This window comes from Harpia harpyja, chromosome 6 (genome assembly GCF_026419915.1).
Source record: "Harpia harpyja isolate bHarHar1 chromosome 6, bHarHar1 primary haplotype, whole genome shotgun sequence".
Taxonomy (NCBI): domain Eukaryota; kingdom Metazoa; phylum Chordata; class Aves; order Accipitriformes; family Accipitridae; genus Harpia; species Harpia harpyja.
This window is the reverse complement of record NC_068945.1, coordinates 19,248,176-19,266,169: the sequence shown is the minus strand read 5'-3', so window position 1 is coordinate 19,266,169 and position 17,994 is coordinate 19,248,176.

Genomic DNA, 17,994 nt, shown 5'->3' with positions numbered 1-17,994 from the left:
CTTTCCCTTCAAGGGAATGTTTTAGAATCATACACTCATAGACAGAATCGTAGAATGATTTGGGTGGGAAGGAACCTTTAAAGATCACCTAGTCCAACCCGCCAGCCATTGACAGGAACATCTTTCACTAGATCAGGTTGCTTAAAGCCCTGTCCAACCTGACTTTGAAGACTTCTGAGGATGGGCCATCCACAACTTCTTTGGGCAACCTGTTCCTGTGCCTCACCACCCTCACAGTAAAAAATTTCTTCCTTATATCCAATCTAAATCTACCCTTTTTCAGTTTAAAACTGTTATCCCTTGTCCTATCTCTACAGGCCCTGGTGAAAAGCCTCTCTCCACCTTTCTTATAATCCCCCTTTAAGTATTGAAGGGCCACAATAAGTTCTCCCCAAAACCTTTTCCAGTCTAAACGACCCCAACTCTCTCAGCCTTTCTTCACAGGACAGGTGTTCCATCCCTCTGATCATTTTCATGACCCCCCTCTGGACCAGCTATAAAAGGTCCATATCTTTCTTGTGCTGGAGGCCCCAGAGCTGGATGGATTCGCCATAATTCATAACGTTTGCAGACGATGTTATTCAAATAGTGGTTTCCAAATACCTGCAATTTAAATAACAAAATGGGTATTACTAAAAATACAATTCTGTCTCTTCTGATTCCTCTGCAAATTCTAACAATAAAATTTAAAGTGTGGCAAAAACTATTGTAAAATACTGCTGTTAGGATGCAAAAGCTATAATCTGACAATAAAACTTTGTGATGTACAATCAGAAGAAACCTTTGGCATGTAATGGCCCGTGGTTTGAACACATGTTTCAATACACCTAAATGCTCTGACTGCAGTACAATTGCTGCATGTGTTGCTTGGCTTTGATAGGGTCAGGCTGTCATGGGCTATCAAGAGTTTGTATGTATGCTTTCTCTTCTGCCTGAAGGTAAAGGCAAGACATAACATTTCTATTAATATTTGGGGTGGATAGCCTGGTTTAGCCTCTAGCTTATTCTGAGTGGTATTTGGACTGATGCTTTTTGGCTTGCCTGCTGACTGCTGATTTATGGTAAGCAAAACTTAATAAATGATGATTCATTTAATAATGTAGGTACATATCTGTGCCTGTAGCTACTTATGCCTATAAGTGCTTGAGCCCAACATTCAGCTGCCTCTGCCTTTTTCAGAAATATTGGTCAACTCCAGCAAAAGCCAGTTTTTCAACATTCCTTAATCTCCCTCAACTCTGATAGCATCCCCATCCTCCCCACTTGCCCATCTAGCTAATGGGCAGCTTCAAGACCTGGTTCAGGTGAAGGCTGCAACATAGGATCCACTTGGTGGAGGCAAGGGAAGCAGGCAGCAAGGCAGCGCTGTCCATGGGGTTTTGTGGCTAGTTACAAGGAAGGCAATGGACACAATGCACAGCAAGCTCACTTGCTGCATTAATGGATCCTACTGGGATGTTATTTTGGTGTCTATCTCCAGATGATTCCCTGACTGCTGACCACAGTTCAGTATCTCCCCGAAAAATGTTGTAGAGGAGTACCTGCTTCTTTTTTCACTGCTGCAGACTCCTTTGCCAAAATGATACCCGTGCTAGAATGTAACCAAGCCATCAGGTCAGCCTCTGACCCATCGTCATACAAACTGACCCTACTGGGTGTACATGCAGCTGTGCCCCCAGCAAAGCAACGGTACGTACTGCCTGTTACCGAGAGCTCGCCAATCTGGTGGCCAGATACGCTAGGAGTCTTGGGAATATGGAGGTGGCAGTTGCCATCTCTGGCTCTTTCAATTCAAAGTTTTTACAGATTCACTGGCTCTTTGTTCTGACCACGTTTCATAGTTTGAGGCTGGTACTACTCAACTTATTTCAGCTTTTCCTCCTTTTACTCTTACCTTCCTCAATGCATCTTTGTGAAGACATATTCTTAAGCTTCTCCTAACTACTTCTGTTTTCCTTAAAGTCTTAAATCACACACATCTTCTAATTTTCTTTTTTTGGAGGAGGAAAAATGTTCCAGTTAGGTTACTTATTGCTCACTTATTTGTGACAACTGCAAGTTGCCTGCAGTCTCAGGTGAACTGGAGTAACTCCTATGTTGCCCAATCAACAGCCCACTTTCAAGTGGCACATGACAACCAGAAAGCCCCAGATTTACCCTCAGACTGTTTTGCTCAGTCAGGGAGACAGCAGGTGTGCTAGTAGGAAACTGAGAAAATTGCTTTGATATTCTTGATTCAACCACAGTTAGGCATACAGTCTTAGAAATGTGGCCAGACACCCAGAGAATTGCCCAACCGCTATTATACCCTTGCATTTGACGTACAGGTCACACTGTGTATGTAACTCCTTGGGCTTCCTCCAGCTCCCTCCCCACTCTGCCTGAGCATTCTGTGAACACGGTTTGCTCAGTTCTTCTACTGGAGTGAAAGTTCCCATGACGCTGCTGCTAGTCCACATCTCTACATTTACCCAATACTACATCTGGGTTCGTGTTCAACAGTCTTTCTCAGCCATAATAGCAATAATACCTACGTCGCCTACATTGTGTAAAACAAATCACATTGAGTCCTATCAGATATCTCCAAGAAGGCATCAATACCAAACTCTGTCTGCCCAGCAAGTGGCTTGCAATGAGAAATTACATACCTCATAGTTTGATAGTCCTGAGAGAGCCAAATACAGAAAAGCCCTGTATTGGTACTTCTCTGTTCTTCTGCATCCTGAATGATTTTTTTCAAATGCAGTGCTGCCTAGGACAACATAAATTCTGTCCTACCTTCCTAACAAGCACATCTTCTCAAAATCAGACTGTACTTATTTTTTCCATGTAATGCCCAGCATATCCACTTGTGACTGGGATCCATATTTCTCCTTAGCTAAAAGAAATGCATCTGGGATCACTCCTCAGATGAAGTCCTTAGCTGTGTTAGCCAAAGTTGTGCATGCGCGTGGCACAAGATGTGACTGAATAGGTTTATGCTGAAATGACTACTCTTCCATGGTATCCTGTTGTACCATGAAGATCAGATTTTGAGATCAGTTCCAACTATCTGTTTTGCTAGTCTCTTTTTAGCCAAAATGACATTTGTATGAATGCAAAAAACATTCAACTCTGGTAGCCTTTGGTAGTGTCAAAATCTACAGGTTTTTTTGTGGAGTAATTTCTTTTTATTATTTTTAGCTTTATATGCAAAACCTTGTGCTTACTGGACAGAACGTGCTCTCTAGTTCCTCCTGTCATCTCAGCCCCTCTACTGCAACATCTCCAAGAAAACCTGCTATATGGAGATAGCATATAGAGACCTCTGTGGAGCCATGGATTGGCACAGAGTGCCACAGAGTTCTCTCAGACAAAAACTGTGTACATTTGTTTCCTCTTCTGCAATGTTTTAATATAGGATGATAGAAAAGCCTATGCAACCCTTTTGCATAATAATTTCTCTCAATATAAAACATATACGTATGCAACATTGTATTATCAAATGTCTGTGGCCTTTCTTTAAAGAACTGTTCATTTTGCATTATGCAACATCAAGGCTTGCATCATTATTTTCTTTTTATTCTGTTTTATTCTTACAGTTGTGTCTAGTTTTAGAGTGCTCTTATTTGTTTACATTTTGGCTATATTACCTTTTTCAAAAGAGACAGAGACAAAGTTTTAATTCTGAAAAAAAGTTGAACGCCCTGTGCCAGAATGTAATTTAAAAGCAAGCTAAAATCACTTTGGGGTTTAAGAAAAGCTGTTTAAAAGAACAGACTAGTATTTAAATTATATAAATAATGAGTCTTTATTGCTATTATAATTTAACTCCTAGGTCCTAGCCTGAATGCAAACAATTCATCGGACAGGAGGAAGTAGGTGAAACAGTTCTACAAATAAGAGCTGAGATTCAAGAAGTCTCAGTATCATCTTGCTATTTATTTCAGTTTACTTAAAGAATTATGCAGGCAGTATACCAGTCACTCCAACCTTCTGCTCAGTGTTTGGGGGAAAGCAAGGGTAAAGCATGTGCACAGGAATACCCCTACACTAAATCTAGCATGTGGGAGAAGGGGTCACTGCAGTAAAGCAATCAAAACGCAAGCAGCTGTGTGTGTTGTGCTTGTAACATAGGGGGAGCACAAACCTCTAAAGGGGAGGCTTGGTGAAAAAACAGCCCTCCTTTTTCTAAAGTGAATTATTAATGGCCATATATTTAGATTCGTGCTCCTCTGGGTGACAGAATTGATAGGACAGACTTTAAGATGCATCCTTGGCTGACATCCCTTGTCAGAGGCACAGACTCAAATAAGCTTCCATCAGTTTTTGCCTACCATATGTCCCAGCATGGAGCTCTCTCAAATCCCACTGGGTTTTTGGCACCAAAGCTCCTCAGGGTTTACATTGCTTCATCACCTCATCAGGCTAGACCGAAATAAATTTTTTTCTTGATACTTATCCTGAATTTCCCAAGCAGCACAGACAAGAATTTAAACTAGTCAAGCATTTACCCAGAACATGAACATTCCAGATGATTCTTTACTAAGGTTAGCATCAATTAAAGTGAATGTACAGTGGATTTTGTAACTCCTGGTTACCACAGACTGTTAGCAGGTGCATTTCTTAATTCTTGAAGCATGAGCCTTGCCCCTAACATCCAGCAGAAGGGCTCTACTAGTTTTTCTGTATCTGTTTACTCTGTTTTCAGAGAATTACCTACAGTGACTCCTAACTAGCAATATCTCATTTCAAGCTTATCATCATCTGTTTGTGTATAAAGCTAGGACTGTGTTTTCCCCATGTGCATGACTTCGCATTTATTGAATTGAAATTTCATCAGCTGTTTTATGTCCCAATCACTCAATATCACAAGAGCCTTCTGCATCTCTTTGCAGTCAATTTAATTTTGACAAGTTTGAATAATTTTATATCGTTAGCAAATCTTGTTATCTTATGCATCTCCCCACTTCCCAGATTTTTCATGAGGATGCTGAAAAACAGCAGTATAAGAGCAATTATCCCTATGGTAATTCCTCTCTATTGTGAGAACAGAACACTTACTTCTGGCTTTTGCTTCCTACCTTTAACTGTTGATAATTCATACTGTCTATGAGAAAAAGATCCCTCGTATCTCTCTATAGTTTAGGTCGTTTAAAATACTTTCTTGGATGTCCTCCAAACTGTTTCAGCGTTTTGACTACCTTCTTTCCCCTGGACCATTTTTATACCCTGTGCTTTCGGACCTCTTCAAAGAACTCTAACAGACTTATGAGACACAACTTTACTCCACAACTCTCCTACTAACGCATGGTCAACACATCGCATTTATTTTTGTTTACTACTGCATCAACTACTATGTTTACCTTCCTTTTATTTTTGTAACACAACTCATGTTTTGGTTGCGGGCACCACACTTGTGATGGTACAAACAATAAAGGGCAGTAAGGTCTATAGTCATTTGCAGCTTTCTAAGCATAAAGGAGACAGCGGTGCACCTATACCAGCAGACAGGTATAGTCCTCTATGGTAACTGTAGCTGAGCATTGGCCTGAAACAATTTTACCTTCGTTTGTCATATCTATAAATAGAAAGCAGGATTAATTTGGACTTAAATTTTATCTAGTTTGAAACAACATGTTTCTGATGTACTTTTAATTAATGTGTCCTACAAGCTTGTGCTCACGCAGCTGATAAGAAGTAACACATGTCTAGAGCAAGATTTGAGGGCGTCATAGGAGCTCTTGGGGCTCCTATAACCTTATGTGTGTGCCAGGTGCCAGCTAAAAGACTTTGTGGCATGGGTCACAAGCAGGGTATGCATCAAGCCACGCAGTGCTGAGCTATAACGCTGGTGTAACCATGAAGTATCTGTCCCAAAAGCAGAGCTGCTGATGAACAGACAGGGAGATGAGCATGCGCTGAAACAGCTACATTTGACATAACAGAAATAAGAATAGAAGATCCCATTTTAAAGCTTGTGACAATGTTAGTGGTACTAATTTTAGTAAGCTCAATTATTTGTGTTTGATTTTACTTCTTTTCATGGCTATATTTTCACAACCTTCTCTGTGAGATCTGTGAAGATCCCTTTTAATACTTTCACTGGTTTTAAGTCTTTTACTCATTTTAGGGTATCTTCTCTGAAGTTTCATTTTGCTTCTAAATTTTACCTACCATGATTTCACTAAGAAAACATAAATTGTTTTTGAAAAGGATCTCCATCTGTGTCCTAGTCTGAGAACCTGCTCTTGGGCTTAGATTCACTGACCAATGCATTATTCACCTCTCCTTGAAATAGCTTATAAATCAGCCTGCCATATGGATCACATACAATCAAAGTAAGTGGTGTAATGAGATTATCCATAGTCTTAAAAACTAAAGAAGAACAATTCAAAGAATAAAGTTTCCAGATCTGATCCAGCATTTGACAGATCTGACTCAGTGCTGAATAACTGTGGTTGGCAGATACGTTTTCTGCTAATGCTTTTCTTCTTTAACTGGATGATTGCAGAAACATTTTTCATCTGGATAGCCAAACAGATGTAAATCCAGTGCCTGTTATTGCTTCACCTGTTCTGCTTCAAAATCAGGAGTCTTCAAATACTTGCTGTAGTGGAATTCAGCCTCTCAAATGCCCACAAAATAAAATGAGTCTGGCCAAGGTGTGTGGGGAGTATGAAGAAGAGTGTCCTACGAATCTAAGCATTGCCTTTATTTTTGAAGTGTTGCATGAATTAAAGTGCAGAAAATCGTCCACCTCCAAGCTGCTGTTTTCAGGGTTAGACTTCCCAAACTGCAAAAGGACTCAATATATTGGATTTGTCCACATGAGAAGACATTTTTTTAGTCATCTGTATAACCAAGTTTTCCATCTGTTCCTACTGTAATACAAATGTGTCTGTCATACATAGGTCATACGCATTGATTGTGTATGTACTCCAAAAAGCCCAAGGATAAATTTACCAACAGAGCCAGGGTAGCTCCCAGTTGTACCATGCTCTCCCAATTACACAATAGGGAATTGGTTATGCTCCTTTTCACCACCACCCCTTGAACCAGCCTACATAGTACGTTTGTGTAATGTTCTAAAAACTGCTAGACTGGTAGAAAAACCTGTGGTTACCCTCCCATATGTGACCTTATATCCCTACCCATCCCAAGGCCAAGGATTTCTCACCTACAGGCACAGGCACGCTGGTTCAAACCAAGGAGCCACTGAGCCCAGTAACCTGCCTCTAATAAAGGCACACACAGGGCAGTGACACGTGTATTTGCACAGCATGCTTCACCGGGCTTGTGAGGTTTTTTGTGGAGAGAAGGAGACCTTTGCATGCTCAGGCACTGAGGGTACCAGGCTGCTTCTCCTTTAGCCCCTCCAGATCCTCTTCCTGAGGTTCTGCCTGCACTCTTCTCATCTTTTCATTTTTGCTTACACCATTCCCATCCAAGGTCTCACTGGGTCATGGTACCTCTTTTGTCAAACTCCACTTTGCCTGCCCAAGGTAAGCCTTTAATACCACTAGTAGAAGGAAGCTTGGCTGGTGAATACTGGGGAAAGTCCTGGCAGCCGTGGGTCATATTTCTGTTCCTTCACCTATCATGTTACCAGGCAGGGCACAGCGGGCAAAATCCACAGGCTGCTTGGATGCCTTCGGGGAGCAATGTGTACTGTCAGGAGGGCTATTCTCACTGTCCCCCTCCATTTCTCAGTCCATACTTTATTACTGTTGTTGTTGTTGTTAGTATTCATTAGCCTCTTACACTTCTCCCTTTTTTCATCAGTTATCTCTTAACTGACTTGTTTTTTTCTTTGTCCCTTTTCTTTTCTTTTTGAAGAAGAAGGTGAGGCAGAATGAGAGTACTTTTTTTTGTTAGTAACAGACAGCAGGGACAGAACCAGTGGTAAGAGCCTCCATTAGCCAGTACCTGAAGAGCAGTGCAGGCATTTTTGATACTGGCCCGAATACTCTCCCAGCTGCTAAGTAACAGCTCCAGGGACTTCTTGACCCTAATGCAGTTTATCTATTTATTCTACCCTGCAATGGATCTTCCAAGTGTTTATCCAGTCTCTCCTTTAATGTATCTCCACTTGTAATGTTCCTCATAAAACAAATCCTTTTAAACTTGTTTATGTTGTAATGTATAACAACCTTAAATTGCTTAAAAATGGAGGGATGTCTTTTAATTCACAGAATTGAAGGGGACCCAGTTATATTAGTCAGGAAAAAAAGACTACAAATATGCAATTTGAGTTCGTCGCAAATTTAAGTAATTGTAAAGGATATGCACAGTTAGTTTTTCTTTAGTTTTTAGCAGAGAAGTGACATAATGTGTGTCTGCTTATGAATATGTATCAACCATAATACAAGCTCTTCTGCATAGGAAATTTGACTTAATTCTGTGTTAGGAGACAGCTTGCATCTGTAATTATATTACCATTTACTATCGTGTAAAACTCCACTCCATACTAATTGCACTTAAGAAATAGAGCGCTTAACATTAATTATCCTGGCAGATCTACAAAGCAAAACCCTTTTTTCTACTTTCTTGGTAGACTGTATTCTAACAGTAGTGAAAAATCATTTAGTCTCTGAATCATACTGTAAATCAAATTGTTTAATGTGGATTAGATGTCACATGTACATCTTCTAGTTTTCAGATTCAGTCAAACATAAAGTGTATTTCCTGACACTTGTTCTCAGCCCTGTTTTTATGGTGATGTTTTCCTTGCCATTTTAGTTCTGTTTTACAAAAGTACATTATGACTGCAAAAGAGCATTATGGTTAGTTTTTCTTTATGACATGTATAATTCAAGTTATGAACGAGCGTCTTATTTTTTTCTGATCTTGTTCATGATAATATTGATAGAATCAAGTACTCAAGGAAAACATTATGTAGTTTATTGAGCAGTTTATTCAGAAGTATGTTGCTGCACCTTTCGCTTCATAGGATAACTATCTGAATTTATTAAGAATAATGCATATAAATTTTCTCAGTGTGTCAACAAGTCCAGATTTTTGAGAGGTCAAATATCAGCCATTACATGCATAATCTGAGGACATTGAGTATTTTTATAAAGCTGCAGTATTTATGTTTCTCTCCTATTTCACAAATTATTTCACTGTAAAAGCAGTACCTGAAATAATTTCTTCTCGCAGCACATGGTCTTAACTCTTCAAAGCCTGTCATTTTTTGCAAATGTTGAAGTCATGAGGGTAATTCTCGTTTTGACTTCTGCTACAGGTTTTCCACCTGTTCTGGTGGTTACTGTGAGATATCTGAATGAGATCACTCATTCAACTGTGGCTGATTATGTACAATATCATTATCTTTCTTTTTCCCGCACTGCCCTCCATTCTATAGATACAGCACTGCCCATTCTTGTTGCTGGATCCTTGTTTGAGCATGAGACCATATTTTTTCTGTTATCACCTCAGAAGTTGTTACCTTGTCAACATCAAGATCAATCCAAGACCATCTCTGAGAAAAGCATTTTGCCTAGGGTAAGGCCAGATGCTCCAATAAATTACTGCCTCCTCTCTCATTCCTTCCTCCACCCCACTTCATTCTTCTTCCTGCATAACTGATTATTCAAGGCCATGTAGTTACCATGAGTCCAACAAGAAGTCCTGCCCCTGGATTGTGACTGGTTGTGATTAAGTTCCACTGACTCTCTTTAGGCAGAATCTGATGCAGCTACTACAAGTTTGTATACTGATTAGCTTGGTCTTCTGCTCTGGTACAGAGAAAGGCTGAGTAATTTTGGAAAAATTAGAATAAAAAGTTTGATTGAAACATTTTAATCTCCATTTCACCAGCAGGTGCAGAGGAAATTAATTTCTTCAAAATTCATTCCCATACTTAAGGAGAGCTCAATGTTTTTAGTCTTATCACAGGGCTTTAAACTTGCTTCACTATGTGAGGACTTCATCTTTTCAATGTTTCATTGTGTTCTTCATCTCAGGACAATTCAGGGTCTCTTCTGCTTAGCATAAACCATTAAGCTCGAGGTAAGTGGGAATGAGAAGTGTGCTAAGAAGGATGGAAGTCTTGTGGAGCTGAATGACAATAAGTTATAGAATTTATTCTAATTCTTCAGGGCCATAAGAATGTCAGAAAGTATTTGTGAATTTGTTTCCCTTTGTTATTTTATATTTAGGGAAACTATCCCTTCTCTAATGAGCCAATCTCATGATCCTTCTCCATGAAGGTTTTTTTGTACTTGCCATTATTGTATTTCTTAATGATGGCTTTTTCAAATTTTGAGTTTTCTTTTCTTACTTGTTTCTTCCTAGTCTCCTTTAACTGCAGAGGACAGCCCAAGTTTTATTATTATTCTTTTAATGACAGTTTTCTGCTATGCACAATGGTTAGTCATGTTTAAAATACCATATTAGGTGCTTAGGCAGTATGAATACTGTCTTGTTTCTTAATCCTTGCAATAGTCCAGCTAATAGCATTTATTTAAAAAAGCAGATGGTCATGGCTAACTCCAGACAAAGTTAATTGAAAATATTCCCACAGTCACACTTCATGAGGGCTGCATGAGGTCTTTCCTTCTCACTTTAAGCTTTAGCTTAAACTTGTTAACTTATGTTTTTTCTTCTCCAGTTAGGGTTTTGGCTAAACACAGTCCTGCTTAGGATTTCAAGACAGACTGAAGTTCAGACAACCCGCTGGCTCCAGCAAGCAACACTTTGTGATCCAGCAGTTTACAAGGACTTTTCCCTGCCTATTGAATAAGCTCTGTCTTTAAAGGAGGACAAAGGATTGAACAGTTGCTCACCTTTGTTTATGAAGTCATTTATAATCTTCTCCAGGGGCCATGTGCCATTGCCTCCTCTTGGCTATGACTGTCACAGGATTTTTGTGGGCATGTTACTGTACCTACTGGAGGTGGCAGGAGGGACACAAGCATTTCCCATTGTTGGATCTAGGTGGAGAATGTCATCTTCAGACCAGTGCTGTAGGGGATAAAAGTCTCTCTCAACTTTGCCATAACACTCCTCAGGAGATGACACTGATGAGTAAAGTAGCTCTTCTGCTTTGTACGGTGAAATGTGATGAACACGTCCTCCACACTCACCTTACTACAGAATATAATGTCTTTGCACTTGCACTAACCTCAGAGATATTTGATTTAAAATTATAAACGGTATTTAAGCTGAGCATCTGAGGGTATCTGAGAACCTGGTACTTCTGTTAACATCTTTGCTTTTTTGCTTTCTGACATTTGTCAGATTCTAAGCAGGCAGCACCCTTAAACAAGTGTTCAGGTAGCTCTTCCTTTGGAAAATGTATTACCTCTCAAAGAGAAAACCCATAAAATCTTACAAATAAAGAGTTCAAAATGGAGCCATATTGCCATTTCTGTTGCCTGGTTCGAAGCTTTTGTACACAGATCTGAACATGCTGTAGTGCACAAGGTGTAGGTGGGTGACTCTGTCTCCAGCATGTTCCTCTTAGTTCTTCTCTCCTTTTCCATGAAACTGGATATCTTCTTCAGAAAGCTGCTATCTGGAGCAGAGTCTGGTAGATAGACTTTCTGACCTTTCCATGCATACTACCTCCTACTGTCATCTCACAGGGGACTTGCAAAAGTTTGACATCTCCCAGTATCTCACACTAGTGTAATAGACATTAACCTTCCCCCTAAATATGAATTCAAGAGTCAGCACTCATCCTGACATTTTAGAGTAGATTGCAAGGTGGTTTCCATAGAGTCCTCATGGCCTTCATATGTTCCTGTTATCAAGAAATATTTATTGGGACCTATAAACATTGTCTTATACCTGTTCATTAACAGAAAATGCATCAAGCAATACAAAAAAAGTTTGCCAATTTAGTGCCACTTAATGCGCATGAGTGTTTGTTACTAATGCAGTAGTCATCTCTGGCAAGTCCCCAAACCATAACCCTTCTGCAACATAGCTGCAACAAAGTCTGGATATCCAAGCTGGCTGGTTCACATCTTCAGTATACCCTTGTTCATGTTTGGGATCATCAAGTCTCAGTATCACCTGAACTGCTCGTTGTCAATACACATCCCAAATTGCCCTGTCTCAGCTGGCTCCTCTTCACTCCAATAGCTGCTCTACCAAACCCCTTTCAGCATTGTTGTTCCTGTTATTTCAGTTCCCTTGTAAGAAACTCAGAGTAAGAAAAATGAAATGGGGCATCTGGAAGGGGGTTGGGGATTTTTACTAGGAATCTCTGATATTGGCTGATGCTGAGGGATTGGCCAGGCAAGAACAAGAGGGAGAGTGGAGCCCCAAGCAGTGCAGACTAGCACAGGAGCACTGGTGAGGCTACTTTTCTATGAAGGAGAGAAAAGGTTCTTCACAAGCTGATTTTCTAGAAAAAGGACCAAACTGATGAATAAGGTGCCATTATCCTTCCCACTGTCATTGCTATATGAGATAGCATCTTTTTGTCTTGGATGTGCAGTCTTAAGAAAGCACACAGGAGTTAAAGCCTGTTTTTTGCAAAGCTGTGCAGGAGAATCTCAGTATAGCTCTCATTTAAAGTCATGGCTGGTAAGGTCGCTGGCTGAGTGGCTGGGAAGCCTGTAGAGAGGATTGCCTGCAGACATTCTCTGGAAAGATGTGACTGCAATCACTGGGAAGAGAGCAAGAGGCAAGCTGCAAAGAGTGCCAGCTCCTGCTGGAAAAGAAACGAAAGGAGATGAAAACCTAGCCAGGTCCTGTTTTGGTTAGAACAAAACATGTCCAGACTCCTAAAGAGACATATTCTGTCTATGGGACTTGTCCATAAGGCTTCAGTTCAATTTCAGCTAGGCAAGACAATGCCTTGGCCATGTACATTAGTCACTGTGTAAACCCAAAGTCTTTATAGACTGTTTCCTGCTTTATATGCTTTTCACTTACTGCTTCAGTTTTCAGCTCTGTCACTTGTGCTTCATCTAATCCTGAAACTTGTTTGCTCTTCTGCAAGTAATGATTCTGAGACTTCAGCTCATTTAGCAGTGTGATTAATTAGGTTATTAATTAGTTTGATAGTGTGATAGCTTTTGCAATACAAAACATGGGGTTTTTTAGGCATTGGGATTTTTATAAGATTGAGCACAAAGACTTGGTGACCTTCCCAGTTGCTGGTGGACACTTTTAGAAAAGCCTGGAAAGTGGTTTTTTATGAAATGCTTTTATGAAATATGTAGACAGCTACCTTTTCTTTTTTTTTTTTGCCATCTTCGAGTGTGTTGTTTCCTATTGCCCCTTTTACCAATTTCAGGTTTTTTAGTAAGTTTTCAACTGCTTCTTAACATGAGCTAATTTTCCTCTGTTGTTCACTCACTGTTCTGCTGGTGGTTTTGAGGACCAGCATACAGACAGTGATTGTATAAATCCTTACAGTAACCCCATCAGTTGCCTGCAAATGTTTGACCTCAGGCACAAATTATTTCTTTGTCTTGGTTTTGGCTTTCTCCATTTCTCTAATGAGGACTTTGTCTAGTGACAAGCACAAGTTTCCTAATTCTCTGCTTCTCTCTCTCTGTTGTGACATATAGACTATTATTTTCTTTTCTGGTTACTTAAAACAAAGCTGTCTTTGTTTTCCCAGTGCTTGGGAACAACTTTTGTTCAGATGTGGCATGAAACATTCTCCATCATCAAGAGATTGTCAAATCTTCCCTGTAGTTTTGATTTGGCATCACTTGTTTCCCAGACATTTCTGGATGTAGGTTTCTGTTTAATGTTGGTTTGATTACACTCATGAATAATCCTAGGGCTGCATTCAGTTGCTTAAACATAGTGCCACTGGAATCATCCTTGAGTATCTGAGGTAGGTGCACACAGCTGGCAAACCTGGCAGATATGACATCCCAGATAGAATAATACCATAGCTGTAAAGAAAGTAGCATATTTTATATTCCTTTTATAAGTAGATAGAAAGGTTCAAGGAAAAGGAGACAAAACATGGAATTCTTACAATATTTAAAACTTTACCTAACCTTCCTCTATGAAAACCACATAAATAATAACACAAAAAAGGAGACAAAAGGGAATCAGAGCTGGAAAAGTAATTCTAATTACAACATGGAAACTTTGAGCTCTTTGTAAGTTTGACTTTCATCAATTATGTTATCACTGATAGGAACAAACAATTTTAAACCAAAAAAGTCTTTTTCATAGAAGTTATTACTTCACCTGATAGCCATTTTTTTTTAATATGTATAGCCTAGGAAATTTAGATCTGTTCCATGCTAATACTTATTAATGTCTAGCAAAACATTTGCTGTTGCCCTTTTTAATAGTTTCATTCTACAGAAGCCAACTCATTGAAAAAGGAATTTGGACTGGGCCAGACCTGGAATAACAATATTACATACAATTGATAAAAGGTTAATTTTTTGTCCAACATGTCCTGCTTTGAAAAGGACTATCAGTGCTTTTCATTTTTAGGATCTGTCTAGGTGCTCATTAGAGACAATACTCTATTGATTGGCAGCTTTGTGCCATATTAGGAGACAGCAGCCCAAAGTATGCAGCTGAAGGGGGAAAGACCCTACTTTATGTAAAATTGCTGTTCTGACTCCAGTGGAGCTTATCCTCTCCTGATAGCAGTGGAAATGTTGAAGTATGCATCACGAACAAGACAAGCCTGCAGAATTCTTACGAACCCAAAATGGCACACAGGATCCTATGAAGGCAGGTGAACATTCAGTGGTGTTTGCTTGCAGATCAAAGCTCCCCCGCTGCAGACAGCAACGACGTTGATGTGTCTTGCAGCTATTTTTACTGCTCATCGTGCCCGTTCTTCCCCCTCATTCAACCACGTGCTTTGGCCTCAGTCTGGCCAAACGCAAAACTAGAGCTATGCAGGGGATGCTTTATTATGACAAGATGCACAACTTCACACCATGTTTTGCTTTGACAGTATTTATGTGCCAGTAATTTTGCTACAGAGAAAATGAACATTTTTAGCTTTTCTTTCTTAAAAGGGACTGAAGAAGCTGTTACCAACAGCTGTTACCATTTTAAATAATCATATTATTTGGAAAGAGAACATTTTATAATCAAATTCTGCTCTGACATAGAAGACTCTGGGCAGCAGACACCCTAGATGTTTGCTAAGTGCATAACAGGACTTAACGCTCAGATTCTGTTCTTGTACATGGGGTTACATCTTGCAGATGGAGCCCTCCATCTGGATCCACAAAAGTCCATGCTTCCTGCAGTCCCTAACAAAATGAAGCAGAAGTCAGCACAAACTCAAACTAAAAATCTCTTCGGTAGGCAGGTCTTGCAGACAAGTCAGAGGGTAAGGTTATTCCTAGACACAAAATACTATGCAAAAATCAGAGTAGTTCCATGAGGTGGTCTGAGAGATTCCTGTCTTCTGTGGAGACTGAGCATTGGAACATGGTCTGTCACCAACTAGTCTTTGCTTTTCCCTTTTAAGGACCTGCATTATAAGTCTAAGCACTATATGCAGGAGAAAGGTTTGAGCCACAACAGCTTAATAACTCTGCATCAGCCAGCATGGGTTTGACAAAGTCCACCACCCTAGCTGGGGACGGAGCTAATGGGTATTTCATTTGCACTTCCAGAACTAAAATGTTAAATTCTGGAGACTGAAAATCAGACATCACGTCTAATATTCTTACTGAAACCAATGGAGAAAAGTACTCTCTATTAGGGGGAAGGTTTTGTAGCAGGTGTTTTTGCAAGCAGAAAAGTTATCTGTTTTCACAACAAAACAACTAGATCTTCATGGTGATGTTGGTTTACTCATGTTTTATCTGGTACAAAATTATCTTATTGAAGAGGACTTCTATCAAATGCACTCTTTCTTTTAAATTAGATTTTGGAAAAGCATGTTTCTGTAAAGGCTTGTGCTAAAAATATTCACACACCCATCTTTAAATCTCTTTTTTTCTTCCTTCTTGACTTTAACTTTCACTCAATTAGGGAGAACAATAGCACCTTATTGCTGTAGGACATTTGTTCTTCAGAAATAGTAAATAATGGTAAAAGTTATATAAGGCTGACAGATATCATCTCCTAAATCTTACTTGGGCAATTTAAGATGTCACACCCTCCAGTTATGTCTCCTGCCCGTTGCTAGAAGTTAATGATCTGGTATCAATTGTGACAAAAGGAGTTGTCCGTGACTCTGTATTAGTGCACCAGGCTGTGAACCAACGTACCTGAGGAACAGACACATATTCCTTTGCCAAAATGCAAACTGTTGGACAAACTGATAGCAATTTTAATCCATTAAGAAATAGAGTAAAATTAGGAAAAATGCCTAGAGTTCTAAGGTATGTCATTGTTGCTAATGTTTCACTTGAATCTACTCAAATCATTGTAATCACTGTATCACTGTCTGCCGCTGCTTTTGAAGTGTTAACAGTCTTTTCAACAGAAACAAGTGAATGGACAAAACCTCATGAATATATGCATTCCCCATCATTACACAGTAAAACAAAGATTTGGATTAGATTGCTTGGTAAATGTATCATATCAAAATGTGATTAAGGTGACCAGATCATGAATACAAGACCCTTAAGTGGATTATATTGAGCATTATGTTTTACCATCTGATAGGCCAGCTGGTACCAATTAAACTCATGTTACTGTTTGTAAATATTATATTACCATTTGTAAATATATGCATATATTTGTATTTCTATAATTTGATTGTAGCATATTATATTAATATAGGGTTTAATAGAAACATATTTATATATTTATATAAATTATACACATTTCTATAAATTTATATACATTACATATTTCTGTAAGTATGTTCATATATTTACAATAACAAATACACATTATCAAAAGAAGACCCTCCATATGGAAATAAATGGAGGACAACTGGAGTTGATCAAGTTAACTTTAAACTAGCTTCTAGGGAGTCTCAGCATTATTTCTTATGTCCTGAATATTATTTTTCAACTTTGCTTTACCCTTAAGTGTATGATTGCCTGGATATCCTATGGAGGCAGCACTTTGAAAATGTAATTGCTTTTTTCCGTCCTTGGAGAATCATCCACAGATTTCAGCTATGCTCCATGCAGCAGAGAAAAAAAAAAAAAAATAAAATAAATGTGCTGAGCATGCCAGCTCATTACACAGTTCTGCCAGGTAGCAGGTTTTTTTGAGGTAAACTTGAAAAGATGTACTCTATTTTGGGAAACCAACTTTCTCTCACTCCTCCTTCTCCCTAAGCCTATGGCTTTTTCTGCTTCTGTGTGTTTTCTGTCCTGTGTCCATTTGCTTGAATGCCTCCAACAATTGCACAAACAATGCCATGGTTTTGTAAATAGGTTATAAACCTAATGAGAATCTCACTTCAAGAGACCATGGTTAATGCAAAAGACACCTCTGTGTGCACAGTATACACACAGTGCACTGGCATTGTCAACGGTTAGCAGATCATTTCTTCTGTCAATCTGTGAGTTCATATAATTTGGTAATAGACCTAGTTTCTAGAAACTTTAACCCCTTTGTGGCAGATTGCCACCTTTCCTAGGCAGACTAATGCTGTCATTCATGCGCATGGGTTGTCTTCCTACAATATATGTATGCACATGCATACAGGTTATTAGTGTTGAAGGCTGCACAGGAACATAATGCAAATTACATGTGATCAACCAGTATTCTCAATTGTTACGTTCACCTACAAACATACATAATAAAATCACATATGTGAAGCCCCATTCTCCACTCTAGACATGTTTGTTGTTAGTGAGCCTTTTACCGTAAAACAAAATAAACCTCTTCTCATTGTAAGCTTGCAGTCTACACTTTGCTAATGCAAATTGTTCAGCTGTCAAGGAAAAGTTCAACAGAAACACAAGAACTGGCCAGACTGGATTTTATACAGATAAATAGAGATGACTCTTATCCCCCCAAATGTTATCACATTGCTTCAGTATTTAATTCCTTGCTTTGAACAGCATTGCATTGCAAGTTTAAAGAGGTTACTGCATTTTCAGTTGCATTGACTAATTAGCATTCATCTCTTATTTCATATGAATT